This window comes from Phaseolus vulgaris, chromosome 7, assembly GCF_000499845.2.
Source record: "Phaseolus vulgaris cultivar G19833 chromosome 7, P. vulgaris v2.0, whole genome shotgun sequence".
Taxonomy (NCBI): Eukaryota; Viridiplantae; Streptophyta; class Magnoliopsida; order Fabales; family Fabaceae; genus Phaseolus; species Phaseolus vulgaris.
In genome coordinates this window covers 15,378,433-15,405,535 of record NC_023753.2, presented here as the reverse complement: position 1 = coordinate 15,405,535, position 27,103 = coordinate 15,378,433, and positions in this window count along the sequence as shown.

Genomic DNA, 27,103 nt, shown 5'->3' with positions numbered 1-27,103 from the left:
ATGAACAGATTTATTTTTCAAAACGAAAACAGAGAAAGTTTAACTATTTGAAACTCAGTCGTTTTGAAAAGAAGAAGACTTAGTCAAAATACCTGATGCGCAAAAAACAAATTTTTACAAGACTTTAGCCAAGGCATCAGTGAAGAAAATGAATCTGTTTATTTAGAAAAGAACAGATTTATTTTTATGCAGTAAAACGTGTTTTTGTGTAAAACATGTGAAAAACAGTTTTAGAAAACTTATGCTTGTTCTTAACACATGGCCCGTGGTTATGAGGTGAGTTACTCAGCAAAAAGCTACTCTTAGACAACCTCTAAGCACTAACTAAGACATACTTAAAGCAAATCACAAATACATGGAAAGTACATAAATGTCTTCATCAAACACTACATACAAGTCTTCATCAAACACAATCTTGAAGGGGCAGCAACCATCTTCAACAGACTCCAGCACCGCTACCCTGCTGGTTCGACGATCCATCCACCGAGAGTACTCAACGGAAATCGTCTCCTTCAACTCGCGTCGCCTCTGACGAGAGCTCAACCACGAAATCTGCAAAGATTTGCCCCTTGATCGGGCCTTGGGGCTCATATTTAATATCAAACTCTGACAACTCTACAGCCCACTTCACCATCCTTCCCGCAACGTCAGGTTTCTTCAAGACCTTCTGGATGGGCAGGTCAGTCATCACCAATATTGTGAAGCTATGGAAGTAGTGGCGCAACCTCCTCGCCGAAAACACCACAGCCAGTGCAGCCTTCTCCAGGGCCTGATATCTCGTTTCGGGGCCCTGCAACACCTTGCTCACAAAATAGATAGGCTTCTGAGCCTGATCTTGATCCTGGGCGAGCACCGCACTCACCGCCCTCTCAGTTACAGCAAAATACAACCTGAGAGGGATCCCCACCAGCGGTTTGCACAGAACCGGCGGGCTCGCCAGATACTCCTTTAGCTTGACGAAAGCTTCCTCGCACTCTTTCGTCCAAACGAACTTATTATTGCGCCGCAGACACTGAAAATAGGGATGCCCCTTTTCTCCGCTAGCTGACACGAAGCGAGTTAGGGCTGCCATCCGACCTGTTAGCTGCTGGACTTCTTTCACCGTGGCTGGGCTCCTCATCGCCAAGATGGCGGCACACTTGTCTGGGTTGGCTTCTATTCCTCTTTCAGTCAAGAGGAAACCCAAAAACTTTCCAGCCTCCACGCCGAAAATGCATTTCTCCGGATTGAGCTTTAATTTGAACTTGGCGATCGTCGTGAACGCGTCCAGATGCCGCTCAATCACCCTGGCGATCTGGTCCTGGAGCTCGACATCCAGAGATCTTCCCAGCTTGAAGATCTTTCCTCCGATCTCCTTTTCGAGCCACTGCTCGACAGGTTTTGGCCTGGATTCTCTGGCGATCACCGCCCTGGCGATTCCCTGCTCCCTCGCTTCCTCAGGGCGATTTCGCGCCTCTTCCTCCTCCAGACCAGCATTCCTCTCGCCCAGCTCAGCGTCCACCATCTCCACATCTCTTCCGGCGGCCTCCTCTGTTATCGTCGATCTGGGCTTCACACCGGGAGGTGGGGTGGTTGTTACATAACTCACTGATCTTTTGTTTTTCAGGCTATTCTCATAGCACTTTTTCGCTTCTTTCTGGTCAGACTTGATCGTGATCACCACCCCCTCCATAGACGGCAACTTTACCTTCATGTGCCGGGTCGACGGGATTGCGCCTATCCTGTTAAGCGTGGGCCTTCCCAACAGGATGTTGTATGCTGAAGGAGCGTTCACAATGAGGTACTTGATTTTCTCCGTCCTCGACCCAGCCTCATCTGTAAACGTGGTTCTCAGCTCAATGTACCCCCTGACCTCCACCTGGTCACCAGCGAACCCATATAGGCACCCTCCATAGGGCCTTAGCTGGTCAAGGGGCAACTCCAGCTGCGTGAAAGTCGGCCAGAACATCACGTCTGCCGAGCTTCCTTGGTCCACCAGAACTCTGTGGACCTTCCTTCCCGCCGTAACCAGCGAAATAAATATGGGATCGTTGTCATGAGGCACAACGTCCCGAAGATCCTGCTTGGTGAACGTAATGTCCACTTCCGGCGAGTGATCTTCAAACATGTCCACTGTCATCACCGATCGCGCGTACTTCTTCCTCTGCGATGCGGTGCATCCACCACCTGAGAAGCCCCCTGCGATGGTGTGGATCTCCCCGTGGATAGGCATCTCGTGTTGCTGGGCTTCTCCACCTGCTGGCTGGGAACTCGACGCTCCCCCCGCCCTCCTGTCCAGCAGATAGTCATTTAGGAACCCGCTCTTAACCAGATCGTCGAGCTGATATCCCAAGGACAAACACGAGTCCAAAGTGTGGCCAAAACATTGGTGGAACTCACACCAGGCGTCCGGCTTTGACCCCAGCACCTTGTCGCCCACCTTCTCAGGCGCTTTCAACCTAGCAGATATGTTAGGAATGGCGATCAGATCCGCCAGTCCCATGACAAACTTGTGCTTAGGCGGGCGATTGTATTCCCGGCGTGCTGGTTGCTGGCACGCTTGGCTCCTTCCCTTGTTCCTCCTATCGTAAGGATGGCGAGTCCTCTGGTCCTTCCTGGCCGCCGCTGCTGTCTCCAGCACCCTCTGCGGCTGGATCCTGGTCTGGGCGCGTGGCCTGGCGGGAGCCACGCTTCCTCTCTTCTCGGCGACTTCATTCTCGTCAGCGATATGAGCCACCGCAAGTCGCCTGACTTCAGCAAACGTCGCAGGGTGAGCCCTGATCAAGGCCTCGCAGAATGGTCCTGGCTGCACGCCCTTCTTGAAGGCATAGACCAGCATTTCTTCATCCTTGGCCGGCGATCTGACCATCTGCGCTCCAAAGCGATTCAGGTATTCTCTGAGGGACTCTCCCTGGTACTGCCTTATATCAAACAGATCATAAGACACCCTGGGCGGTGCCTTATTCACGATGTACTGCTCGACAAAAATCTTCGAGAACTGTTGGAAATTGGTTACGTGGCCGTTAGGCAGGCTCACGAACCACTCAAACGCCGTTCCCTGGAGCGTACTCACGAACATCTTGCAGTAGACGGCGTCTGACCCTCCTGACAGCATCATCTGCGTATGGAACGTGGTGAGATGAGCCTCAGGATCCTCCACGCCGGTGAAAACAGCCTTAACCGGAACCACGCTCGCGGGAATGGGCGTGTCCGTGATCGCCTGAATAAAAGGCATGGGAAAAACACGAGGTGGCGACGATGGCGCAACCTCTTCAGCGGAAGAACGCCCTTGCTGCTCCTGAAGAGCTTGACGCAACTCCTCAGTCATCTTGCTGAGCTCCTCATGCATTCTCACCTGCTCTACGCGTGAGGCTTCCACAGTTGCCTGCAACGAGCGCATCATCTCTGCCATCTGCGCCATGGTCATGGCAGCGGCGCCTTCAGCAGCGACAGGTGCCACGGGCGCGACCGGACTTGAGCGATTGCTTCTCATTTTTCTCATGAAACTCAGCGAATCACAGAGTGCAGCGGACGACACTTACTTCAGCTACGATCGAATCAGCGATCAATCGGAGAAAACAGTGCAAAACTGCGCAAGAAAACTCAAGAACACCGTAAGCCTTCAAAGAAAACCACAACTTCACCAGAAACCCTACGAACAACCGATCGAGCGAAAGAACTCAAACTCCACCGAACAAATCACGCGCAAATAGCAGGAAACCTCGCTTCACCGAGCAAAACTCGGAACGAACAGTGGAAAAATGCGAACTCACCGAACGAAACTCAGACAAACAGCGAACGATGGTTGCACCAGCACACAACCACGCAAAACTTCGAAAACCTCCAAGAACTCACGCTGTGGATGGGAGCAAGTTTTACACGGCCCCACGGTGGGCGCCTGATGATCCTGCCTGTTGACCGGAACGCTGGAAACTGCCTCGTCAAAGGATCGACGTGTGCACCGCTTCAAACCTCCGTTCCTCTTCGAGATCCACCTCAAGAACCTGCAAAGAAACAGAGCGGCGCCGCTGCGGCCGATCGCACTCCAACGCCCAAGTCAGTGACGGTATCACCAAATACTAAGAGAACAAGAACCGTGCAAATCCTCTCTCACAGTAAGCTCTATAACTCGCAAGCGTAAAGAGTATATTCTGAACGTGCGTACCTCAGAAAGTTCGTTAAGGACTCTTATATACCTGGTGGCTTTCTCTCTCCTGGCAGTTACAGACTTGGACACGTGGCTCGCATCCAACCGTACACGTGCCATCATCTGGAGGCTCCTTGACTTGGCGCTGCTTCTACTCTCATTTTGGCTAAGTTACTTATGCATGGTACTGCCCAGTGCATAGCTAACTTGGGAGTGCGATCTCTACTGGAACTGGCGAGTTAGGGGCCTTCATACACCTTCCCTGTGGTCTCGCCGGCCGCCTTCATAATCTGCTTCTCCTTCATCTCTGGCGATGTGCTTGCTCTGGCGATCTCCAATAACTAGGTCGCCTGAATCTACATCTGGCGACTTCATCTTTAACTCGGTGATCGCCAATTCTAGTAAGCTGGAGATCGGAACACGCCAACTTAACAACTGGCGACTACGCGAGCCCCCCGACTTCCTTCCCTTCTGCCAACCTGGCGCCTTGTCAACACGCCTATACTGTAGCAGGATGCCACGTCATCACTCCCGACTACCAGGGCGGTACACATAAGAAGAAAAATTACAAGTAAAGTTCGTACAAACAGAAATAAGCAACAAGCTTTCAAAGAGCAAAGTGATGGAGGGAGACAATTAATCTTCAGAAGGCACGATCTTCCCATCCACCACTTCGTTGCAGATGGACACCATGGTCAGATCAAGCTCGGGGTATTGGCAATCAACTTGCTCCAGGGCGACGTCGAACCTGGCGGCAAGGACTTGGGCGGAGCTTTGCTCGAGCTCTTTGGTTTGTTGCTTCAGCTCGTCAGCTTGTTTCTTCAGCTCTTCAGTTTCCCCGCGAGCTTGAGCAAGGTCTTCAACAACCTTTTTGCCTTCGTCCCGCGCCTGGGCCAGCTCTGCAGCAGTTTTCTTGTTTTCCTCTTGAGCTTTGGTGAGCTCGGCCATGGCGTCGTCCCTCTCCTTCTCAACCTTCCCGAGGAGGACCTCCCGATCAGCTGACCTTTTTTCAAGGTTCTCCACCTTGGCCGCATCTGCTTTTATTGATGCCTCCAAGTTGGCCACCTTGAGCCTGTAGGGTACCAGCTTACTCTCTAGCTCAATTTTCTCTTGAGCTAGGAGGTGCAGTTTCTGGCGCAGATTGGAGGCCTCCTTGCGTGCGCCCCTTAGCTCAGCGCTCATGGCGTCCTCCAGCCTTGAATGATCAATTTCTGCCATCATCAGGTTGCAAGATAGTTTTTCTGCCTCAATCCTTATCAGGCGGTTCTCCTCCTGGAGCGCTGAGTTCTCGTCCTGAAGCCTCTTGTTCGAGTTCTTCACAGCCTTCTTTATGATTGAGGGGAGATCCTCTGCTATCATCTTTAGTTTAGCTGTGAAGGGCCCCCAGACCTCTTCGATGGAGGGGGGAAGGCTTGCAGTTGCTGCTGGTGGAGGTGCTGGAGAAGCCTGGTGCTGACTTTCACCACCACCCTCTTGAGTTTGTAGAACAAGGGGGCCTTCTTGGCGTGGTGGTGAAGTGGGAGATTCGGTTATAAGTATTGGCGAGTTGTGGGCACCTTCATCTCCACCTGGTGCGGTCCCGGCAATAGAGGTTGTTGAAGGAGGACCCTCTCCAGTAGATACGAATGGTGTGCAGGCGCTTGGAGGGTTCTCTATGAAATTAGGCTCGCTGCCTTCAACCACAGGGGGCGCGACTGCCAAGGGTGTTGCTTGGACTAGCGGTGTTGGAGCTGGGGGAGAGGGCGGTGTTGGTGTTGGGAGAGCGGGTCGTGAAGAGGGTGCCACCCTTTTTCTTTTGGTGACGAGGTCGTCCTCAGTCGCCTCGTCATCCTCATCCTCTTGTACCACTTGAGGAGTTTTCCTCTTTGGCTTCCTCAAGACAAGCTTTTTTCGTTGGGGGGCGGACAGTGTCTCCGGCGGAGTTGGACCTTGGGGAGGAGATCCGCCCTGAGCAGCGGCGATCTCCACCACCGAGTTGGGCACGGTCTGGGAACCCGTCGCCAACTTGTGGGTTCGGGCGATCACCCTCAATTCAGCTAGTTTGCCTTTTCCCAACATGAGGTCTGCACAGGGTAAAAAATAGATGAGTAAGCACAAAAGCAAAGGCAAAATATACGAGTATATGCACGAATAATGTAAACAAGTGGCACATGAATTAAAAACCAAGACCAGTACGCAACAAACAGGACGCCCAATGATAGATGGTAGAAATGCGAAGTCAGTCCCAACACAAACGAAAACCTTGGTGTCGAGGTAAGGGCTAACCTATATGAGCTTCAAGTTGGCCCTCGAGGAACTCGAAAGAGATTATTGAGGAGGTGGGGAAGGTAATGTTGGCAGCTGCTACACTCTTCCAGAAAAGACAGAGATCTTTGTCTAGCTCGCTCATGGTGTCGGGAGTTCTGGGCCTCCTAAAGCTTTCTTTGGCATATTTGTTCCCCTTGTGTACCCAGTACAAGGGGAAGCCATCGAGCAGGGAGGGATCTTGGTCGTTGGTGCACACCTTCACGAATTTTCCCTTCCAATCTTTGTAAGATTGCTGGAAGATTGAGAGGATTGATCTCCCAGCAATCCCATTCAGGCTAATCCAGAGGCGGTCTCCTGGATTCTTAGCTTCGAACAGGAAGAGGAAAACGTCAACTGAAGCTGGTAGTCCCAAGTGTGCGCACATAATTTGGAACGCCCTTACGAACGCCCAGCTGTTGGGATGGAGCTGGGCGGGGGCGATACCGAGCTAGGTTAACAGCTCTCTCTCGAAACGAGTGAAGGGAAGTCTGAGCTTCACCTTCTTGAAGAACGTCGCATAGATGAAGCAGAACAGCTCGTCGTTGTTCGCTTTATCGTCCACGCAGATCGGCTCACCCAGGAAGCAGGGCAGCACGGCCATTTTGCTGTCGTGCTCCTTATGGAATGTGAGCTCGGATTGGTCCCCTTTCCTTAGTCGGTGCACGCCCAACTCCGTGTTTATTGAAGAAGTCTCTTTTAACAAAGTTGAGGTGGCCCAAGGGTAGAGTGCCTTGTAGTCCTTTGGAGGTAGGGGCGCCTCCGGCGACTGGCGGAGTTGCCTGAGCGGGATTGGCGTGAGAAGTTGCAGGCCTCTCAGCCTGGGAAGAAGGAGCACCAGATGCTCGTGGTGGGTTACGCGCTGGTGGAGGATTTGCCCCAGGAGCAACCCTACGTGCTTGGGGTGGAGGGTTTCACGACGAAGAAGGAGGGTTCGCGGTGGATTTTGTATGAGCCATCGCAGGAACTGCAAAGGAAAATGAAAGGGATGAACCAAGGTTACAGAGAACGACTCGATTGAGGACGAAGAAAGCAGAACGAATGAACAGGAGTTCGTTGGGACGAACGTGATGGACGACGAAGCCCTAAGTTACGAGAGGGGAGAAAAGGAGAAAACAGCCCACAACGTATGCACCAGACAGATAATGGATGATGCGAATCGGTTAAAATGCAGCAAACATCAATAGAAGAAGTAAAAGGGGTACCTTTTGATGATCGGATGAGCGTTGAAGAGAGTTGGAGATTGAGAGAGTTGAGGAGCATCGTGGGATGTAGAGAAAATACTTAGAACTTTTGAGAATGCAGAAAGATGATGGAACAGTAGGAAGTGCAAAGGGTTTTGGGGGTTTTTTGAACGTTTTCGGAAGCGCAAACGACAGCTGAAGATGACCGTTGATGAAGCCACGTGTCGAGCGATTGGAAAAAGGGGTTTGGTGGAGCGTCAGAAAAGCAGAGGGTACGAACGTTTGGAATTCCGTGCCAGCGCCACGTAGATCGATAGTGATGTGACCTCTTAGTCTTTTCGCTGGACAAGTCTTCGCTTAAGACTGGGGGGCTTGTGTACCGCCCAGGTAGTCGGAAGTGATGACGTGGCACCAAGCGATAATATAGGCGTGTTGAACGGAACACCCGGCTGACAGAAGGGAATGAAGTCGGGGAGCAAGTGAAGCAGGTCATGATGGCGGCCGGCGAGACCACAGAGAAGGTGTGCATGGTGACACCCCGTACTCGCCATGCAGAAGAGATCGTGCTCCAAGGCAGCTATACGCCGAGTTACTCCTTGCACGGGTAACTTAGTCGAACAGCCTGAAGAGTAAGAAGTGACGCTCAAGCAGAGGACGCTCCAGATGGTGACACGTGTACAGCTGCATTCGAGCCACGTGTTCAGATGTGTAACCGTCAGAAGAGAGAAAGTGCACAGGTATATAAGAGATTCTAACGAACTTCTGAGGTACGCGCGTTTAGAACACTTCTTTACACTTGGAGAATACTTGAGTGACGGAGAGAGTTTTTGCACGGTTCCTTGAGTTCTTAGTTTTCTCTCTTAGAGTTTTGGTGGTTCCGTCACTGACTTGAGCGTCGGAGCACGATCGGCCGCAGCGGCGCCACTCTGTCTTTTGCAGGTTCTTGAGGTGAATCGAGGTGGGAATGACGGAAGCTAGCGCGGTGCAAAGCCGATCCAGAGGAAGAATACCTTTGACGAGGCGAGGCTCTTGCGTTCTGGTCAACCGGCAGGATCAATAGGCATTATTGACAACTTTTAATCATATATGTTCAAGATCATAACACTGCATGATCTTAAACACATTGTATATAGGTATGACAATTTCATTTAACATTTATTATTACTTATACATTACCTAATGTTATGTATTCTAACATGAAATGTTATTATTTCAGTGCTTATTTTGGATATAACATGTTGAGTGGGAGGAAAAATGAAAATACAAAAAAAAATCACTTGGATGCACCTTAAGATATTTAAAGTATATTTTTTTACTCATTTTAATGTCTCTCATTCATTCATTTAATGTTGTAGTGCAATAAGCAATCTAAAAACTATGTGTGCGATTATTATGTTATGCATTGGTTGTCGACTATTATGCAAGCTGCAATTGATAGAGATTTGGATCAGGTAATACCTTAATACAAAAACACTTTAAACTTTGGTGTTTATTATTCATATACTAATTCAAAAAAAAAATATTCTAAAGTCACAGTTTTTCAATGACCCACAACCACTAGATTCGGAAGCATTGGAGTATGTAAAGACAACATGGTCAAAATATTTTGTAACCATGTATAACACCTTAAGATAGATGAAAGATAAGAATGACATAAATTTTTTTCATATATTTGTAGAACTTTTTGTTGAATGTTATATGCACTTAATTTATTGTATGTAGTCTTTGATATTTAATTATGATATTATATGCATTATTGTTATGAAAATTTAATATTTTATGCAGGATTAAAGCATATAAATAACAATACAACAATTTTTTAAAAAAAATACATTTTTAATGACAGTTTAACCCAAAGCATTTAAAAAAAAACCAAAAAAGTGTACTAAATTAATTATGGAACCCATTTATAACGACAGTTCTCCTAGAATTGTCTTTAAAAATACAGTTTTTTTATTATTTATTTCCTGTTTATTTTCCATAATAACGATGGTTTCTACGTTTGTCTTTAATATTCTTTTTGTAACGAAGGTTCCCGAACCGTCGTCATAAACTTTTGATTTATAATGACACCTAAAATAATGAGGGTTCCCAAACTGTCTTTGTATCATCTTTTTAGCCATCGCTAAAGCAGTTTTTTGTAGTAGTGAAAGTGATAGGCGAGGACTCACTAGACTAGAGTCTACAGTAAGCTACAAAGGAGACTATCATAAAGAGAGCTCAAGATCAAATTTTATGGCTATAATTGGGAAACATAACAACATTCAAGTTGAAAGTTACATAACCCTATCACATTTATTTAAAGGTGCAAAACTCAGTGATGTGAGTTAATTTTAGGATTGTACATTTTATAGTGGCATTTTGTTTATGAGTTATTGTTTTAGGCAGAATGTGGTGAGAAACCCAAAAAATATTCCCACTGGACACAAACTTAACCAAGTAGTTAAGTAAGTGTGAAGGTCCACTTCTAGAGATAGAAACCGAATAAGGAATTTAAAGAACTTAAATGGAAAGAACAAAAGATAGAAACCGAATAAGGAAAGAAGGAAAGGAATGGAAATGGTGCAATGGAATAAAAAAAGAAAAGATGAAAGTTAGAGAAAGCTTATGGAGGGAGGCAATGAATCACGCCACTTGGAGGATGGGCTACTCCAAGATGGGTGGTGAAGAGACGCCACTTGAGATGTTATGCACTCAAGATTGGGCCCAAGGATGGGAGACTCAACTCACTAAACACTCTGACAGAGTTTCTTTTCTATTTTAAAATTCAATGTGTTCTTTACAAGAGAGGAGACACCCTATTTATAGATATAAGTGCCTTGGAGAGGAGGAGAGGAATGGTAGGGGTGTAAATGACTACAAGCTTGTAGAAACTAGGTCAACTGTGAGCACATGGGGAATTCTTCTAGAATCTAGGTCAAAAGTGAGCACATGGGTGAGTTTTAGAATCTAGGTTAAGATGGGCTTTTGGCTCAAGCCCAATTTACTAAGTATACCTTCTTCTAGCTTATTTTTCTAATTGAAGCTTATAGTGAGCCCAATTTATTTACTTAACTTGTCTTGTAAGAAGAGTAGAAGGAAGAATAACTGATATTTTGGTTCATGTCTGGTTCTCCCTTTGCTGAGGCTCTTCTGAGATTTAGTGGGGCATTGTCTTGTATGTTGAGATGACTAGCCTTAGGCATCTTCTTATGGAGTTGGTTTGTATCACTTAGTAAAGAAGAGAAGCAAATGTAGAGAAAATTCAAACTAAACCTTAGGTCCCACTTAGTCACACATTCCATGTGACTAGGTGTATTAAACATTCATCCAAACCTAGCTTGGCATGGAAGGGTGTTATTATAACCAACCTAAGGTTTCTCTTGCACCAAGAGAAGCCCAATTGACACCCTAGGTAAGTTTTAAAACCATAATTCTAACCTAGGCTACAATAAACACAAATACAAGTCCAAAATCCTATACAAGACCCAAATTATTTAACAAATACTAACTCAAACAAAATGATAAAAGTTTAACCTTGTTGAGCTCAACTGAATCTCACTCAAAATAATGACGTAGATGTAACAACATGGTAGTTTCTTGGATTGTGCACTTCATATCTTTCCTATTAGCCAGAACATTCTCTGAATGTACTAGACTGAGGAGATATGGAATGATCTCTCAAGTTTTGATATTTTCAAAGGGACTTTCTTTGGGTTTCAAATTTACAAATGCAGGCTTCATCTCTCAAGCAAGGAGATCTTTCAGTGACAGAGTTTTTCACAAAACTTAGAGTGATCTAGAATGAGGTCAACGGTGGAGGACCTGAAATGAAGAAGAAAAAAACTTAACAATAATTTTTTTTTAAAATAAATAAAGAGAAGAATGCAGAGAAGACCAACGATGAGACTTTGAAAGCGGAGGGAGTGAGGGGCGGAAATGATGAATACAATGGGGGTATAGGTGGAGGCCCTAGGGGCAAGACTCGTCGCGACGAAGTGATTTGAATTGATTTTAGATTGGAACATATTTTAGGAGTTTCACTTTTGGATTATGATTTTGATTAGTAGAATATGCTGAAACTTAAAGATGATTGTCACTGAATACGAACTTAACCAAATATTTAAGGAAGTGTGAAGGTTCTCATCTAGAGAGCAAAAGAGAAAACATAATTTAAAGGTGGGAATGATGCTTGAGGAATTGAAACTACAAAAGATGACAAAGACAATATAAGTACTGAATTTAAAAGAGTAAGACAAAAACACAAATGAAAGGAAATGGCCGTAATGGAAGAAGGAAAAGAGAAAGAGTAAGGAAAGCTTATGGAGAATGGAGATGATGGTCATGCCACATGGGATGGTGGGAAATTCCATGAGTGGTGAAAAGTCGCCACTTAGAGTATGCTCTCACAAGATAAGACCCACAATTTAGGAGAAAATACTCACTAAACACTCAAGCAGAGTTTCTTTTCTATTTCAAATTCAAGGTCGAAAATATAAAAGGCAAGGCACCCTATTTGATGTCAGTTGATTTTTAGGATTACACATTTTAGTTGGTTGCTCTTGTTTATGATTTTGAGATTAGAAATTTAAGGTGAGAACCTTAAGAAGATTCCCACTGGACACAAACTTAACCAAGTGGTTAAGTAAGTTTGAAGGTTCACTTCAAAAGGTCAAAGAGAAAAATACAAGAATAAGGTGATTATGATGCAAGGGGTGAAATTTAAGAACAATGGAAGTAAATGAGGAATGAAGCTGACCCAAAGGAAGTGACATAAACAAGTAACATAAATGGTGCAAGGAAGGATGGAAAAAGAGATGAGGTGAAGGAAGCTTATGGTGAAAATGGTGAAGATGATCACGTCACTTGGAGGGTGGGAAACTCCAAGATAAGTGAAGGAAGAGTCTCCACTTGAAATGCTCACACACTCAAGATAAGACCCAAATTATTTAGGAGATAAAGCTCATTAATCACTCAAGCAGAGTTTCTTTACTATATTCAAAATCCAAGTGAAAATACATGAGACAAGACACCCTATTTATAGGAAGGGGTGCCTTGGTAGGTAAGATGGCTGAAGGGTAGAAATAGCAAGGGAGAGGGGCTGCCTAGGGTGTTGATTATGGTCAAAACTGCACCTTTAGGCATAGCTTCTAGAAGGTAGGTTTAAAACCCTAATTCTAGGTGCCTTGTCTTGAAAAGGTGGGCTTGGTACAAGCCCATTTCGGTAAGTACACTCCCTTTTATGCTATGTGAACCTACTCTAGCCTAATTTGCTATTTGGACCCTAAAAGTGAGCCAAAATTATTTACAAACATGTTTTTTTTTCCTTTAAGAAGACTAGAAGAAATAACAGTTGATGTTCAGGTCTATGCTAAGTTTTTTATCTAGTGAGGTCCGTCTGATTGCTGAGATGACTGCTCACAGTGTGAATTGTCTCTTGAGTCCTTGGTCATCTTCTTGGCTACTTAGATTGTATCATTATTTATAGGAGAGGGTGCCTTGGTGGCAAAAGTGAGAGGAGGGGTGGAAAAGGCAAGAAAACTTCTAGAAACTAGGTTAACCTAGTGGGTCGCCTAAGCTAGAGAAAACTTCAAAAAATTAGGGTAAAAAGAGTGAGCAAAGGGGTGGTCAAAGGTTTCTAGAAGCTAGGGAGAGTTGGGATTGACTCAGGCGCAATTTATGCTAAGTGCACCCTAATCTATTGAAATTTAAAACAAAGAAATTGTTGAATCAAGTGTGTTCAAGCTTTGAAGAATCCAAACCCTTTGAAGGTGATGGAAGGCAGGATGTGCTTGTTGTTGCTGAGCTGTCTTTGGATAGGATCTGGGTAGATTATTTGTGTAAATCCACTATTGATTGAATCCAAAGCTTAAGCATTCTTAAACCTTTTAATTGAAAAGTGTTTTTCAAACTAAGTGAAAAACAACCTATTGTTTTGTCGAAACAACCGATTGTTTTATACTTAGGTGTTTTTAGAAAGGTTGAAAAATGTTTTTGATGGTTGACTTGCTGTCAAACCAAAACAACCGATTGATTCGAGCATTCAACCGATTGTTTGTTTTGGGACCATAACAGAAAACTGTTTTGTGCTTTGACTGAGCATTAAATGATTTTATAACTGATTACGCTCTAGTTTTAATTGCTTTGACCAGTCTTTGAATGCAACAAATAGTTTGTTCAGTTTATGTAACAAACAAGAAATTAGTTTTAATCAAAGAAAAACAGAAGTTTTTCACTGATTTTTCTTTTGAAGAGTTGGAGATTGCTTTGAGATTGCTTGGATTAAAGAGAGTGTGATATAGAATTTTCATCTTGTATTGATTTCAGATCTTTTCTGTAACAAGTGTAATCCTTTGTACTTTGAAGAAACTTTGTGTGTGAAGCTGAGATGTGTTGTGTGTTCTTGAGGTTGTCAAGATCAGCATTCTTAGTGGTGTTTTGTGTTGAGCCAAAGGAAGTGTGTGTCTTGAGGAGATCAAGGTCACTTCTTTGGTGGTGTTGTAAGTACTCTAGGGTTGATTGCTTAGTGGATTCCCCAGTGGCTTATGGGAAGACTGGATGTAGCTCTTGGTTTAAGAGTGAACCAGTATAAACCTGTGTGTTCAATCTCTCTATCCCTTGAATTCTTTAAATTCAGTTTTATATTGTGAACTGGTATAAACAACTGATTGTTTCTACGAAACAACCGATTGTTTTTCTGGTGTTGTGCTTATTTGCTTTATGTTTTTGGCAAATTGATTTCTTAATCAAGTTTTCTCAAAGTGATTTCATTCTAGACTTAAAAGTTTGCGAAAACCCTATTTAAACCTTTCACCCCCCTCTAGTTTAAAGTCATACATTCTAACAAAGATCACCACTTTGTGTTTGTGTGTGTTGTAATCTGTGATTGATTACTAGTGGAACCCAGTGGTTGTTCTGGGAACTGGATGTAGCTCAAGGTTGAGTGAACCAGTATAAATTGGCTGAGTAATCTCTCTCTCTCACTCCTTATAAACTGTTTGTTTTAATTCTTCTTTTGCTGCTACCATAAATAACCGGTTAAAACAAAGTTTGAACAAATTGAAATTCTGCAAACAGTTTCTTTTACATTGTTTGATTGGCTTCCTTGATTGCTTAATATGTGAATGTTGATAAAGCTTCATTCTTATTCATTATTTGCGAAAATATTTTGATAAATAATTCACCCCTCTCTTAGTTAAGTCATTAATTCTAACACAAGGACAAAGAATCACATGCTTACGTATAGGAAATTTGATCATCTGGAAGTGATTGGCTATACAAATTTAGATTTTGCTGCTTGTATGGATACAAGAAAGTCCACATTTGGTTATGAGTATTTCATAGAAAAGTGTGAAGCAGTCAGTCATCCCTGCATCCACCATGGAGGCTGAATTTGTGACATACTTTGAGGCCATAGTTTAGGCTAATTGGTTGTGGAATTTTATTTTAGAACTTGGAATTGTTGACAGTATTGCCAAGCCGTTGAGAATTTATTATGATAATTTCGTAGTTGTCTTCTTTTCTAAAAATGAGAAGTATTCGAAAGGTGCTAAACATTTGGAATTGAAATACTTTGTCATTAAAGAGAAAGTTCAGAAATATAGAGTGTCAATAAAACATATTAGCACTGATCTTATGATTGCTGACCATTTAACAAAAGGGTTACAACCCAAAACATTTATTGGTCATGTTGAGAATATGGGCATTATGTTTACTAGTGAATGATAAATATTATTATTAATTCATATTTGCCACTCTCAGCTTATTGATATATCAATGTTTCTGAAATCTATGTTTTCTACTTTATGTATATGCAAGCAAATTATGGTGTGGAAAACAAATTATGTTATTGTTGATGAAAATGACGTTACGTTTGAACTCAATATGGACTTCTCATTATAAAGTCATATTAGGCAGAAAGGATGATATAGTAGTATATGGAAGGAAATGTGTTGATTAAATGACATGTAAATGCCATGACTCTTATTATTTATGTATCATTGATTTTGATTGATGATAGAACAAATTTACGTAAGGTCTTTCAATGCGCATTATGATTTATGTAATTATTAAATCATAAAAGTATTATAGCTCATATGAGTCAAGTGAGAGAATGTTAGAAAATTATGTAAATTAGTTTTATAATGTGGTTGATTAAATAGAGTTTGGGCTTTGGGTCTGTATATGATTTAATAAAATAAAAGGCTCATTAGTTATTGTGATATGTTATATATACATATACATAATATAAATCCAATCTGATGGAGATTGAGAAATAATAGAAACGGGTTTTGCCTCTGTAAATGAGGTTGTCTCAATGGCTGACCATCAAGAAAGAGTGTGACAAGAACAAGAATTACAACAGATAGATTGAGAAAAGGAGATAAAAAGAAACTACTCACATAGGGATTCTCATGGATCAAGGTAAGTGCTTATCTCTATTATAATCTTGATCCTGTCGTCAACTCAAGCGTGGAGGAATTGCTTTGTCGCTTCCTTACCCCGCCTATGCAACTGTGCTATCCGCAAGAATGCTCTTAGAACCTTCTCCGGGAACTTCAAACGCAACCTGCAAAACACACAGACGGCGCCTCTAGTGGCCGTTTGCACTCCGACGCTCAAGTTAGGTCACAGAACCACCAACAAAAAAATGTCACTGAATCTCTCTCTGATTCTCTTTTTTCTCTCTCTCTGTGTCTGTGCCTAACAGAATTCTGTTACGCTATCCTCTGCGTGTGTCAGAATTTTGTTACGCTATTGTGCGAAAACGTACCAAAATGAGTAAAAACGTGGGGGTGTAACTTTCACGACGCGGAGTGCACTTTTATCTTGGCCGCGCCTCTCTCAGATGGTGACACGTGGAGGCATGCAACTCACATCTAACCGTACAGGTGCCACTACCTAAAGGGCTCTGGCGCATCTCTTTGTGCGCCTAAGTTATTCCCTTGCGGAGTAACTTAGCGTGTTTCTTCCATCTGGGTGAATCGCACACTCCCAGGAGAACGCCAGGTGTGGCTGGACTAGGCACACTCACCAAGCATTGCTCTTTGCATAAACGATTTCCCCTTCACGATGTCATGCACGTAATGGGTTATGAGAGTCACCAATCACTGACCGGTTTACTAACTCCCTCAGGCCACTCTTGTGCACGACTATACTGGCGAGCAGCTCCTCTTTCTCTGAGATATGATCATGCGAGGTCCATGCGTAACGCTCTCGCTGGGAATCTCAGTCCCAGTTTAACTGCGTGTAACACGAAACCTCGATGACCATGCACCCGATGACTGATCAGTGCTCTATTGCTTCTCGCGTTCTCCCCCCAGGTGTTTATCTTGGAACTGATCTGTCGGTGGCCACTCGGTTATTGACCACCGATCACCGTTCTGGGTGATCTCCTCCCTGATTTCTCTGCCAACTGATCCACGTGTCACCCTGCGAGTGGTCCACGTGGTTATCTGCTGCTGACGTCATCGACTACCGATGACCGACCGGATCACAAGCCCCCCAGTCTCGAGCTGTGAACTCGTTCTCAGCGAAGAGACTAAGTGGTCGCGCCCTCGGTCCACGTGGCAAGTGGGGCCACATCACGTGCCACCTCACATGTTGCCTTTTAACGTTATGATTTCCTCCCTTAATCTCGCGACACGTGGACGCATCAACGGCCAGCGTGGAGTGTCGCTAATGCTTCCCTCATTCAAATAGGCGCGCGCTTTCACTGTTTCATTATCTTCTTCAATACTCCAACTCTCAGACTTACTTCAAATCTCCTCTCTGCGCGCCAAACTTTCTTCAAGCTTTCTACCTCAAGACCTTCCGCGATCATCTAAAGGTATGACTTTTCTTCTTCCTTGATCCATTTAGGTTTTTTTTTTCACCGATTGCATTCACCCTTTTCACTACCATGCATTCATCTTCTGTGTTTTTCTTCTTCTCAACCCGCGCTAGGGTTTTTTGCGTTTCTCACTTCGCTCTCTACTTCTCCCTCTTCCTCTTCTTCGCCTGGACCTTTCTTTCTTCTTCCCTTCCTCTGTTTTTCACCGAACCATTCATCATTGCCTCTTCTTCCGTTCATCTGACTTTTTGCTTTCCTCCATTGCAGTTATCTCGCAATGGCTCGCTTGAAGCAAACTGCTCGCATCGTCGCCTCATCCTCTGGTGCACAGCCTTCAGCAAGTGCACCAGCGTCACATCCACCTGATGCAACTTCCTATCAGGACAACGCCAGGGTCCATGACTGGGCTCCCCTAGCATTGCTGGCCGAAACTTCCACTCAACTACCGAAAGGCCACCGCAAAACCCTTATGAGCAACGACCCTGATAAGCCCTCCTGCGCCATCGACAGGGAGAATGATTTCAACATTCGTATACGCATTCCTCCTCGAGGGATGCCAATCTGCGCGGACGATAGGGCTACCAATGGGGTGCCCTTCACCTTCATATACTCCGCCATCTTCAAAAGGTTGAAACTACGCTTGCCCTTCACCTTCTTTGAGAAGGAGCTGATAATGGAGTTGAACGTCGCCCCTTGCCAACTCCATCCGAATGCCTGGGCTTTCATACGGGCATTCGAGATCCTCTGCAACTACTTTGGGCATAACGCCTCTGTAGACGTCTTCCTACATTTCTTCGAGGGGAAGAACCCTGGGGATAGGTCCTGGGTCAGCCTGAATGGAGTTGCTGGACGAGTGATCTTGGGCCTGTACCAGCAATCGTTTAAAGATTGGAAGGGCAGGTTCTACATGATATCTACTACCCAGCAAAGCCCAACGCCACTCGAGGGGTTTCCCCTTTATTGGGTTCCTGGAGTCGAGTTTAAGAAGCCCCGGGGCCTTGAAGCCATGGCTCCCTACGAGCGCGAGCTGTGTAGGTTGCTCCTAGGGGCAAAATATAACTCGGCCCTTCTCATCAAACACGAGTTTGATGTGGTGTCTCTGAAAAAGTACATAGGTAGGCTCTTCTTCTTGCACCTCTTAGAATACTTGCACACTCTCATGCATACTTGCATAACATTTTATCCACTTGCATAATTATGCCATCTAACTCTTCTTTTTACCCTTGATGTAGACATGACTTCAGGGAAAGATAGGAGGAGGGCACTACTGGAGCTTGCCCGGACCATGGGTGCCAAGGAGACTGGTTCTTCCTCCTCTACCACCGAGCCCATCGCGGCTGCACCTCTCTCGGTCGCGCCAGCTGAAGGCCCCGAGCCAGAGAAGAAGAGAAGAAGGATAGCAAAGGCCTTTCCCGCAACTGTTGCGGCCGCTGCTGCTCCTACCCCCTCAACCGAGGAGGAGAGTTCTGGCTCTCCTCTTATACATCACAAGAGGAAACACCAAGAGGTTGGGGGGCTTCATCCCTTAGGCCTGGGGAAATCGAAGTGGTGCAGATCGAGGAGGGTTCACCCCCACCTCCTCCTACTCAACCTGCCCCAGCACCAACTTCCTCCCCCTCCCCTCAGCGCCTACCATCTCCAACGCCCCAACTTCCGTCTCCAGCATCACTTCCACCCCCACCCCCAGCGGGCCAAGCTATTGGTCAACCCACTCCACCTGTTGGGAGTGATTCTGCCCACTCGGGGGGTTTCCCAAGACTTCCTACATGACCACCACCGCCAACCTCTGCTGCTACTGCTGAAGGTGGTGAGGCCAGCTCGCAGCCAAGCAGCTCTGGTGCTAGCAATGAAAACTTCAGTCAAGTCATTCCCTTGGTTCGAAATTTCATACGCAGCTGGGAGCTTCTCGAATGGAGTGGGCAAGAGGTGGACATGCACTTGGCCAAGCAGATAGTGTTTTCCCTAAAGTTTTCCACCCAGCACCGCAAGCAACTGGTCCTGGAGAAGAGGGTCAAGGAGCTTGAGCACGACAAGGAGTCACTGCAGAGTGACTTTGATGCTGCCCAAGGGTCCATAGCCCTGATGAGGGATACGGTGGAAAAATCCAGGAAAGAGTACCTATCGCAGGTCCAGGAGACCATCAAGACTGAGATCTTGATGGGGTAAGCTGTCAATACTCTGGACAGCGAAGTGGTGGAGCTGAGGAGCAAGATAATCAACTTGGAGGCTGAGACTTCCTCCCTACGCCAACTGAACTCACAACTAGCGGGGGATCTCCAGTCTACCAAGGAGGAGGCCACTGATGGGGGGAAGAAACTTGAGAAGGCAGTGAGCGAGCTCTCTGCAGTGAAGGTCGAGCTTGCCGAAGCAAAGGGCAAATTGGAAGAAGCTGCCTCTTCCATTGCTTCCCTCACCACTGAGAAGAACGCCTTGGAGACTTCAAAGCAAGAGGTCGAAGCTGAGAACGCCGAACTTATGAACTTGGGTGCTGACGCCCTTGCTAATGGGTTCGAGCTGGCATTCGAGCAGATTCATTGCGTTCTTCCAGATTTGGACCTTACGCAGTTCAGCATCTACCACAAAGTAGTAGATGGCAAGCTCATTCCTCCTTCTTGAGTGTTCTTCTCGTAATTTCATATTTATGTACAATTCTTGTACTTGAAACTTGTATAGACCTTGGTGTGAATATATACTTGCTTCAGCTATATGTTTCTTCTCTCGTATCTTCTTAAGCTTCATCTTTCTTTTTGCACACAACTAACTGTTAACTAGCTTAGGTTTAGCGCAATCTGTACTCTTTGATCTTGGCCTCTACCTTGATCACGACTAACAACTCCCTTAGCTTTGTCTTTAACAGTTCTTATGCACAGCTTCGTACTATATGACTGACTAGGCATAGTCTGTCTGCTTCGGCTTGTTGTGTAAGAACTTGTTTGGAAAAGCTTCCTCCGACAAGGCACTACCCACTAGCATATCCACCAACAACTCATCAGTCATCGTTCTTCGGTCTTCTCCTTGCTTCTCTGCCGCTCTAGCGCTAAGTGCATAGAGGACTTTGACATCAATCGTCAGAGGTGATGCCTTGTTTTGGGGGAAGAAGAGTGTTTCTCGATAGCCCCTCTTATCTTCTCCAAGGTCATCAACCTTGGGCGGATCGGGTCGTTCTTTCCCTGCCTCACTCCTGGGGTGAGAAGGGTTTAAACTAAGAGCTTTACTGGGCCAATATTGGTATATGCCAAGTGGGTAAGGACGTTTGTCGAAATCCTTCCTTTCCCTCTCTTGGTCTTACTAGCACCCCTGGCTTTTCAAACCCTAGTCGCCTGCACTCACGCCTGGGGTGAGGAGGACTTAGATTAGCGCCCATACTCGCGCCTAGGGCGAATAAGGCCTAACCGATCACCTGCACTCGCACCTGGGGCGAGGAGGATTTTAACTTGAAAACTCTCGCACACTTGATATGCTGATAATCTTTTCATTGGGTGGCCTCGTTAAAAACCCACCTTAGGGAAAAGAGTGCCCCCTTATCTGTTCAACTGTTTTCAGTATATACACTGAGTGTGCCTTTAGCGCGAGAACGCAACTACTTTACAACTTAACTGAAATAAAATTTCAAGTGGGTGGCGTTCCACGTTCTGGGGATTGTCGGAGACCAGCCTCTTGGGTACTCCGAAACGACAGACAATGTTCTTCCAAACAAAGTGCTCGACTTTCTGTGAGGTGATGTGCGCGACTGGTTCTGCCTCCACCCACTTGGTGAAATACTCGATGGCCACGATGAGGAACTTCATCTGCCTTATCACCAGGGGAAAAGGTCCTAGGATGTCGATTCCCCATGTGTGAAATGGCCACGGGCTATGGATGGACTTCAACTCCTCGGGAGGTGCCTTATGCCAGTCTGCGTGAAGTTGATACTGTTTGCAACGCTGAGCATACCTCACGCAGTCTTCCTTCAGCGTTGGCCAGTACTACCCCGCGGAGGATCCTACTTGCCAAAGCACGACCACCTACATGACTTCCGCATACCCCCTCGTGTAGCTCTGACATAAGTCTAGTGCATTGCTCGCCATACACGCAGATCTGCACAGGATGAGAAAACCCAAATCTAAACAGGTTCCCATCAATCAAAGTAAACTTACTCGAGCTCCTCTTTATTCTTTTTGCCTCTGTCGGGTCAAGTGGGAGTACACCATCTTCTAAGTACAACTGGTACGGTGTTATCCACGTGTCGGGCTCCCTAACAGCGCAGACTTCCATCGCCTCATCGGTCTTTGTCGGTCGCGCTCTAACCCTCGGCGCTTTCAACGTCTCTTGAGTCAGTGAACGATGACCGATCGTCAGACGCTCCATCGATTTGTACACTTGAAGTACCTGATTGTCTGACACGAATACTCGCGGTACCTTCAAGGTCTCCTGAATGACGGTCCTCTGTTTTCCCCCCTTGCCTGAGCTGGCCAGCTTGGCAAGCAGGTCTGCTCTAGCATTTTGCTCTCTCGGCACATGAACTAGTTCAAACTCGGTGAAGGACGTCTTCAGGAGCTGTACGTATTCTAGGTAAGTTGCCATCTGGGGATCTTTCGCCTGGAACTCCCCTGTAACTTGCCCGGTGACTAGCAAAGAGTCACTCTTAGCAACCAGACTTCTTGCTCCATTTCTCCTGCTAGCAACATTCCTGCGATCAGGGCTTCATACTTCGCCTGATTGTTGCTAGCCTTGAAGGAAAAGCGGAGGGACTGCTCGATCAGCACTCCGTTCGGGCCTTCCAAAATGACCCCAGCAACGCTCCCATGCTGATTGGAGGAGCCATCCACTGATAATACCCATCGGAAGTCTAAACCTTCTGAAGGTGTCGCGACCGACGACAGCTCGACCACAAAGTCGGCGAACACCTGCTCCTTTATCGGTCCTCGGGGCTCGTACTGAATGTCGAACTCTGACAATTCCACCGCCCACTTGACCATCCTTCCCGCTACGTCTGGTTTCTTTAGCACCTTTTGGATGGGCAAATCTGTCATTACCACTATTGTGAAGCTGTGGAAATAATGTCTGAGTCTTCTCGCTGAAAATACCACCGCCAGGGCAGCCTTCTCGAGGGCTTGGTACCTTGTTTCAGGGCCTTGCAGTACCTTACTCACAAAGTACACAAGCTTCTGAACCTGATCTTGCTCTTGCACCAGGACTGAACTGACTGCTCTCTCCGTCACAGCAAAGTATAGACGAAGAGGGGTGCCCACTTGTGGTTTACGCAAGACCGGTGGGCTTGCCAGGTACTCCTTCAACTTGATGAAGGCCTCCTCGCACTCCTGTGTCCAAAGGAATCTGCTGTTGCGCTTAAGACACTGGAAGTACAAATGACCTTTCTCCCCTCCAGCGGACATAAACCGGGATAATGCTGCAAACCGACTGGTGAGTTGCTGCACCTCCTTCACCGTCGTTGGACTCCTCATCGCCACGATTGCTGCGCACTTCTCTGGATTAGCTTCGATTCCACGCTCTGTCAGGAGGAAACCCAAGAACTTCCCAGCCTCCACACCAAAAATACATTTCTCAGGGTTGAGCTTCAACCTGTACTTGGCGATGGTGGTGAATAATTCCTCCAGATCGGCCACATGATGCTCCTTCTCTCGGGATGTGACCACCATGTCATCTACATATGCATGCACGTTCCTTCCAAGCATGGGCGAGAGCACCCTATCCATAAGTCGCTGGTAGGTAGCCCCCGCATTCTTCAGCCCGAACGGCATTACCTTGTAGCAGTAGCAAGACCGTTCAGTCATGAATGTGGTCTTGCATTCATCCCTGGGGTGCATTCTGATCCGGTTGTATCCTGAGAATGCATCCAAGAAGCTGAGTAGCTTCCCCCCTGATGCGCTATCCACTAGAGCGTCTATATTGGGTAGAGGGTAAGAATCTTTGGGGCATGCCTTGTTGAGGTCAGTGAAGTCCACGCACATCCTCCACTTGCCGTTTGGCTTCTGCACCAGTACCACGTTCGCTAGCCACTCAGGGTACTGGGTCTCCCTGATGTGCCCTGCGGCAAGGAGCTTTTGCGCTTCGTCGTGGATCACTTTCCTCCTTTCTTCGTTGAATTTCCTTCGCCTCTGACGCACAGATCGAACTTTAGGATCCATCGATAGGCGATGGCAAAGGAAGTCAAGGTCGATTCCTGGCATGTCAGATGCTGACCATGCGAACGCGCCCATGTGCTTCTCGATCACCCCGGCGATCAGCCTTCGTTCTTCTTCACCGAGCGATCCTCCCAACTTGAACCTTTTCCCCCTTATATGTACTTCTACCCACCGCTCAGCTGGGTGGGGTCTTCTCTCGCTGGCGATGACCGCCCTCGCGATCCCTGACTCGCGAGGAGTGATCATGCCCTCCTCCTCCGCTTCCACCTGAGCTACCTGGGAGCCCCCCAGCGTAGCATCCTCCATCTCCTGATCGCCATGCGTTCCCCTAACCACCGATCGCTCTTCGAGCACACCTGGCGGTGGTGTTGAGGAGACATGGCATATGCTCCTCTTCTGCCTGAGGCTGTTCTCATAACAGCGTCTAGCCTCAGCCTGATCTGACTTGATGGTTATTACGGTCCCCTCCATCGACGGCAGCTTCAGCTTCATGTGCCTCGTCGATGGCACTGCACCCAACCTATTGAGTGTTGGCCTTCCCAGTAAGATGTTGTACGCAGAAGGGGCGTTCACCACCAAGTATTTTATCTTTTCGGTGCGGGCTGTCGTCCTCAGCTCAATGTACCCCCGCACCTCTACCTGATCCCCTGCAAAGCCATAAAGACACCCGGTATACGGCCTTAGTTGATCGGGGAACAGCTGCAACTTGTTGAACTTCGGCCAGAACATGACGTCTGCCGAGCTCCCTTGGTCTACGAGCACTCTGTGCACTCGCCTTCCTGCTGTGATGAGGGAGATGACCACAGGATCGTTGTCGTGCGGTACAACGTCCTGTAGATCAGCTTTCCTGAAAGTGATGTCTACCTCGGGGAAATGGCCCTCGTCTACCGAGTCCACGGCTATAACCGATCGAGCATACCTTCTTCTTTGTGATGCGATGCACCCCCCACCGGAGAAGCCTCCCACAATCGTTCGCACCTCCCCGTGCACAGGGATTTCATGCTGCTGTTCCCCTGCCTGGGCTCCTGATGCGCGATCACCCTGCGCCTCCCGCAGGTAATCTGCCAGGAACCCAGACTTTACCAACTCCGCCAGCTGGTGTCCCAACGCCAAGCAGGAGTGGAGTGTGTGGCCAAAGGCTAGGTGAAACTCACACCACTCGTTTTTCTTCCTCCCGAGTACCTTATCTGTCTTCTCTGGTACTCGGAGTCTTGCAGCTATGGTAGGAAGGGCGATCAGATCCGTCAACTCTACCATGAAATCGTATCTTGGGGGTGCATTATTCTCCCTTGCACGCCCCCTGCCCTGGTCCTTCCTGGGTGCATAAGGACGAGGTTTCCCCTGCACCTTCTTTCCCTCCTTTGCCTCATGCACCCTCGCTTGCTGATGTTGCTTCCCCTGTTGTACCGCCCTGATGGTCGGATGCGATGACGTGGCACCCTGCTAAGGTGTAGGCGTGTTGACAAGGCGCCAGGTTGACAGTCGGGAAGGAAGTCGGGAGGCACGTGTAGTCACCGATAGTTAGGTTGGCGTGTTCCGATTTCCAGCTTACCAGAATAGGCGATCGCCAGGTTGAGGACGAAGTCGCCAGATGCAGACTCAGGCGACCAGGCAGTCGGAGATCGCCAGAACAAGCACATCGCCGAAGTTAAAGGAGAAGCAGATTATGAAGGCGGCCGGCGAGACCACAGGGAAGGTGTATGAAGGCCCTACCTCGCCAGTTTCAGTAGGGATCGCACTCCTGAGTTAGCTATGCACTGGGCAGCACCATGCATAGGTAACTTAGCCAAAATAAGAGTAGAAGTAGCGCCAAGTCAGGGAGCCTCCAGATGATGGCACGTGTACGGTTGGATACGAGCCACGTGTCCAAGTCAGTAACTGCCAGGAGAGAGAAAATCACCAGGTATATAAGAGTTCCTAACAGATTTCCTAAGGTACGCACGTTCAGTTCGTACACTTTACGCTTGCGAGTGACAGAGCTGTTTGTGAGAGAGATTTGCACGGTTCCAGTTCTTAGTATTTGGTGATACTGTCACTGACTTGAGCGTCGGAGTGCGATCGGCCGCAGCGGCGCCGTATCGTTTCTTTGCAGGTTCTTGAGATAGATCCAGAGGAGGAACGGAAGTGAGAAGCGGCGCGCACGTCGATCCTTTGACAAGGCATTCTCCAGCGCTCCGGTCAACAGGCAGGATCATCAGGCGCCCACCGTGGGGCCGTGTAAAACGTGCTCCCATCCACAGCGTGAGTTCGTGGAGTTTTTCGAGGTTTTCTGCGCGGTTGTGTGCTGGTGCAACCGTCGTTGGCAGTTTCTTTGAGTTTCGTTTGGTGAAGTTTGTGTTTGTGCCGTTTGTTTGTCTTTCAATCGGTGGAGTGAGGTCTTTTGGTGCTTGCGCGCAATCTGTCTGGTGGAGGTTCGAGTTCTTTGGTGGTTTTCTGCGAAGGTTTGCGGTGTTTTTGGGTTCTTGCGCAGTTTCTTGAGTTTTCCCCGATTGATCGCTGGTTCGTTCGTGGTTGAAGTGTTATTTGCTGTATTTCTGCGGTTCGCTGAAGTTGATGAGAAAGATGAGAAGCAATCGTTCCAGTCCCGTGGCTCCCGTCGCAGCTGAAGGCGACGCCGCCATGACCATGGCGCAGATGGCAGAAATGATGCGCTCATTGCAGGCCACTGTAGAAGCCTCGCGCGTCGAGCAGGCCAGGATACATGAAGACCTGGTCGCCTCTCGCGCCAGAAACGAGGAGCTCAGCAAGGTAGCTGAGGAGCTACGTCGAGCTCTTCAGGAGCAGCAGGTTCGTTCTTCTGCTGAAGAGGTGGCACCGTCGACGCCGCCTCGTGTTTTCCCAATGCCTTTCATTCAGGCGATTACCGACATGCCAATTCCCACGAGCGTGGTCCCGGTTAAAGCTGTTTTTACTGGCGTGGAAGATCCAGAGGCTCATCTGACCACGTTCCATACACAGATGATGCTGTCAGGGGGGTCGGATGCTGTCTATTGTAAGATGTTCGTGAGCACGCTCCAGGGAACGGCGATGGAGTGGTTTGTGAGCCTGCCTAATGGCCACATAACTAATTTTCAGCAATTCTCGAAAATCTTTGTCGAGCAGTATATTGTGAACAAGGCACCGCCCAGGGTGTCCTATGATCTGTTTGATATAAGGCAGTACCAGGGGGAGTCCCTCAGAGACTACCTCAATCGCTTCGGAGCACAGATGGTCAGATCGCCGGCCAAGGATGAAGAAATGCTGGTTTATGCCTTCAAGAAGGGCGTGCAGCTAGGGCCATTCTGCGAAGCCTTGATCAGGGCTCATCCAGCGACGTTTGCTGAAGTCAGGCGACTTGCGGTGGCTCACATCGCCGACGAGAGTGAGGTCGCCGAGAAGAGAGGCAGTGTGGCTCCCGTCAGGCCACGCGCCCAGACCAGGATCCAGCCACAGAGGGTGCTGGAAACGGCAGCGGCGGCCAGAAAGGATCAAAGGACTCGCTATCCTTACGATAGGAGAAATAAGGGAAGAAGCCAAGCGCGCCAACCGCCAGCACGCCAACAACCAGCACGCCGGGAATACAATCGCCCGCCTA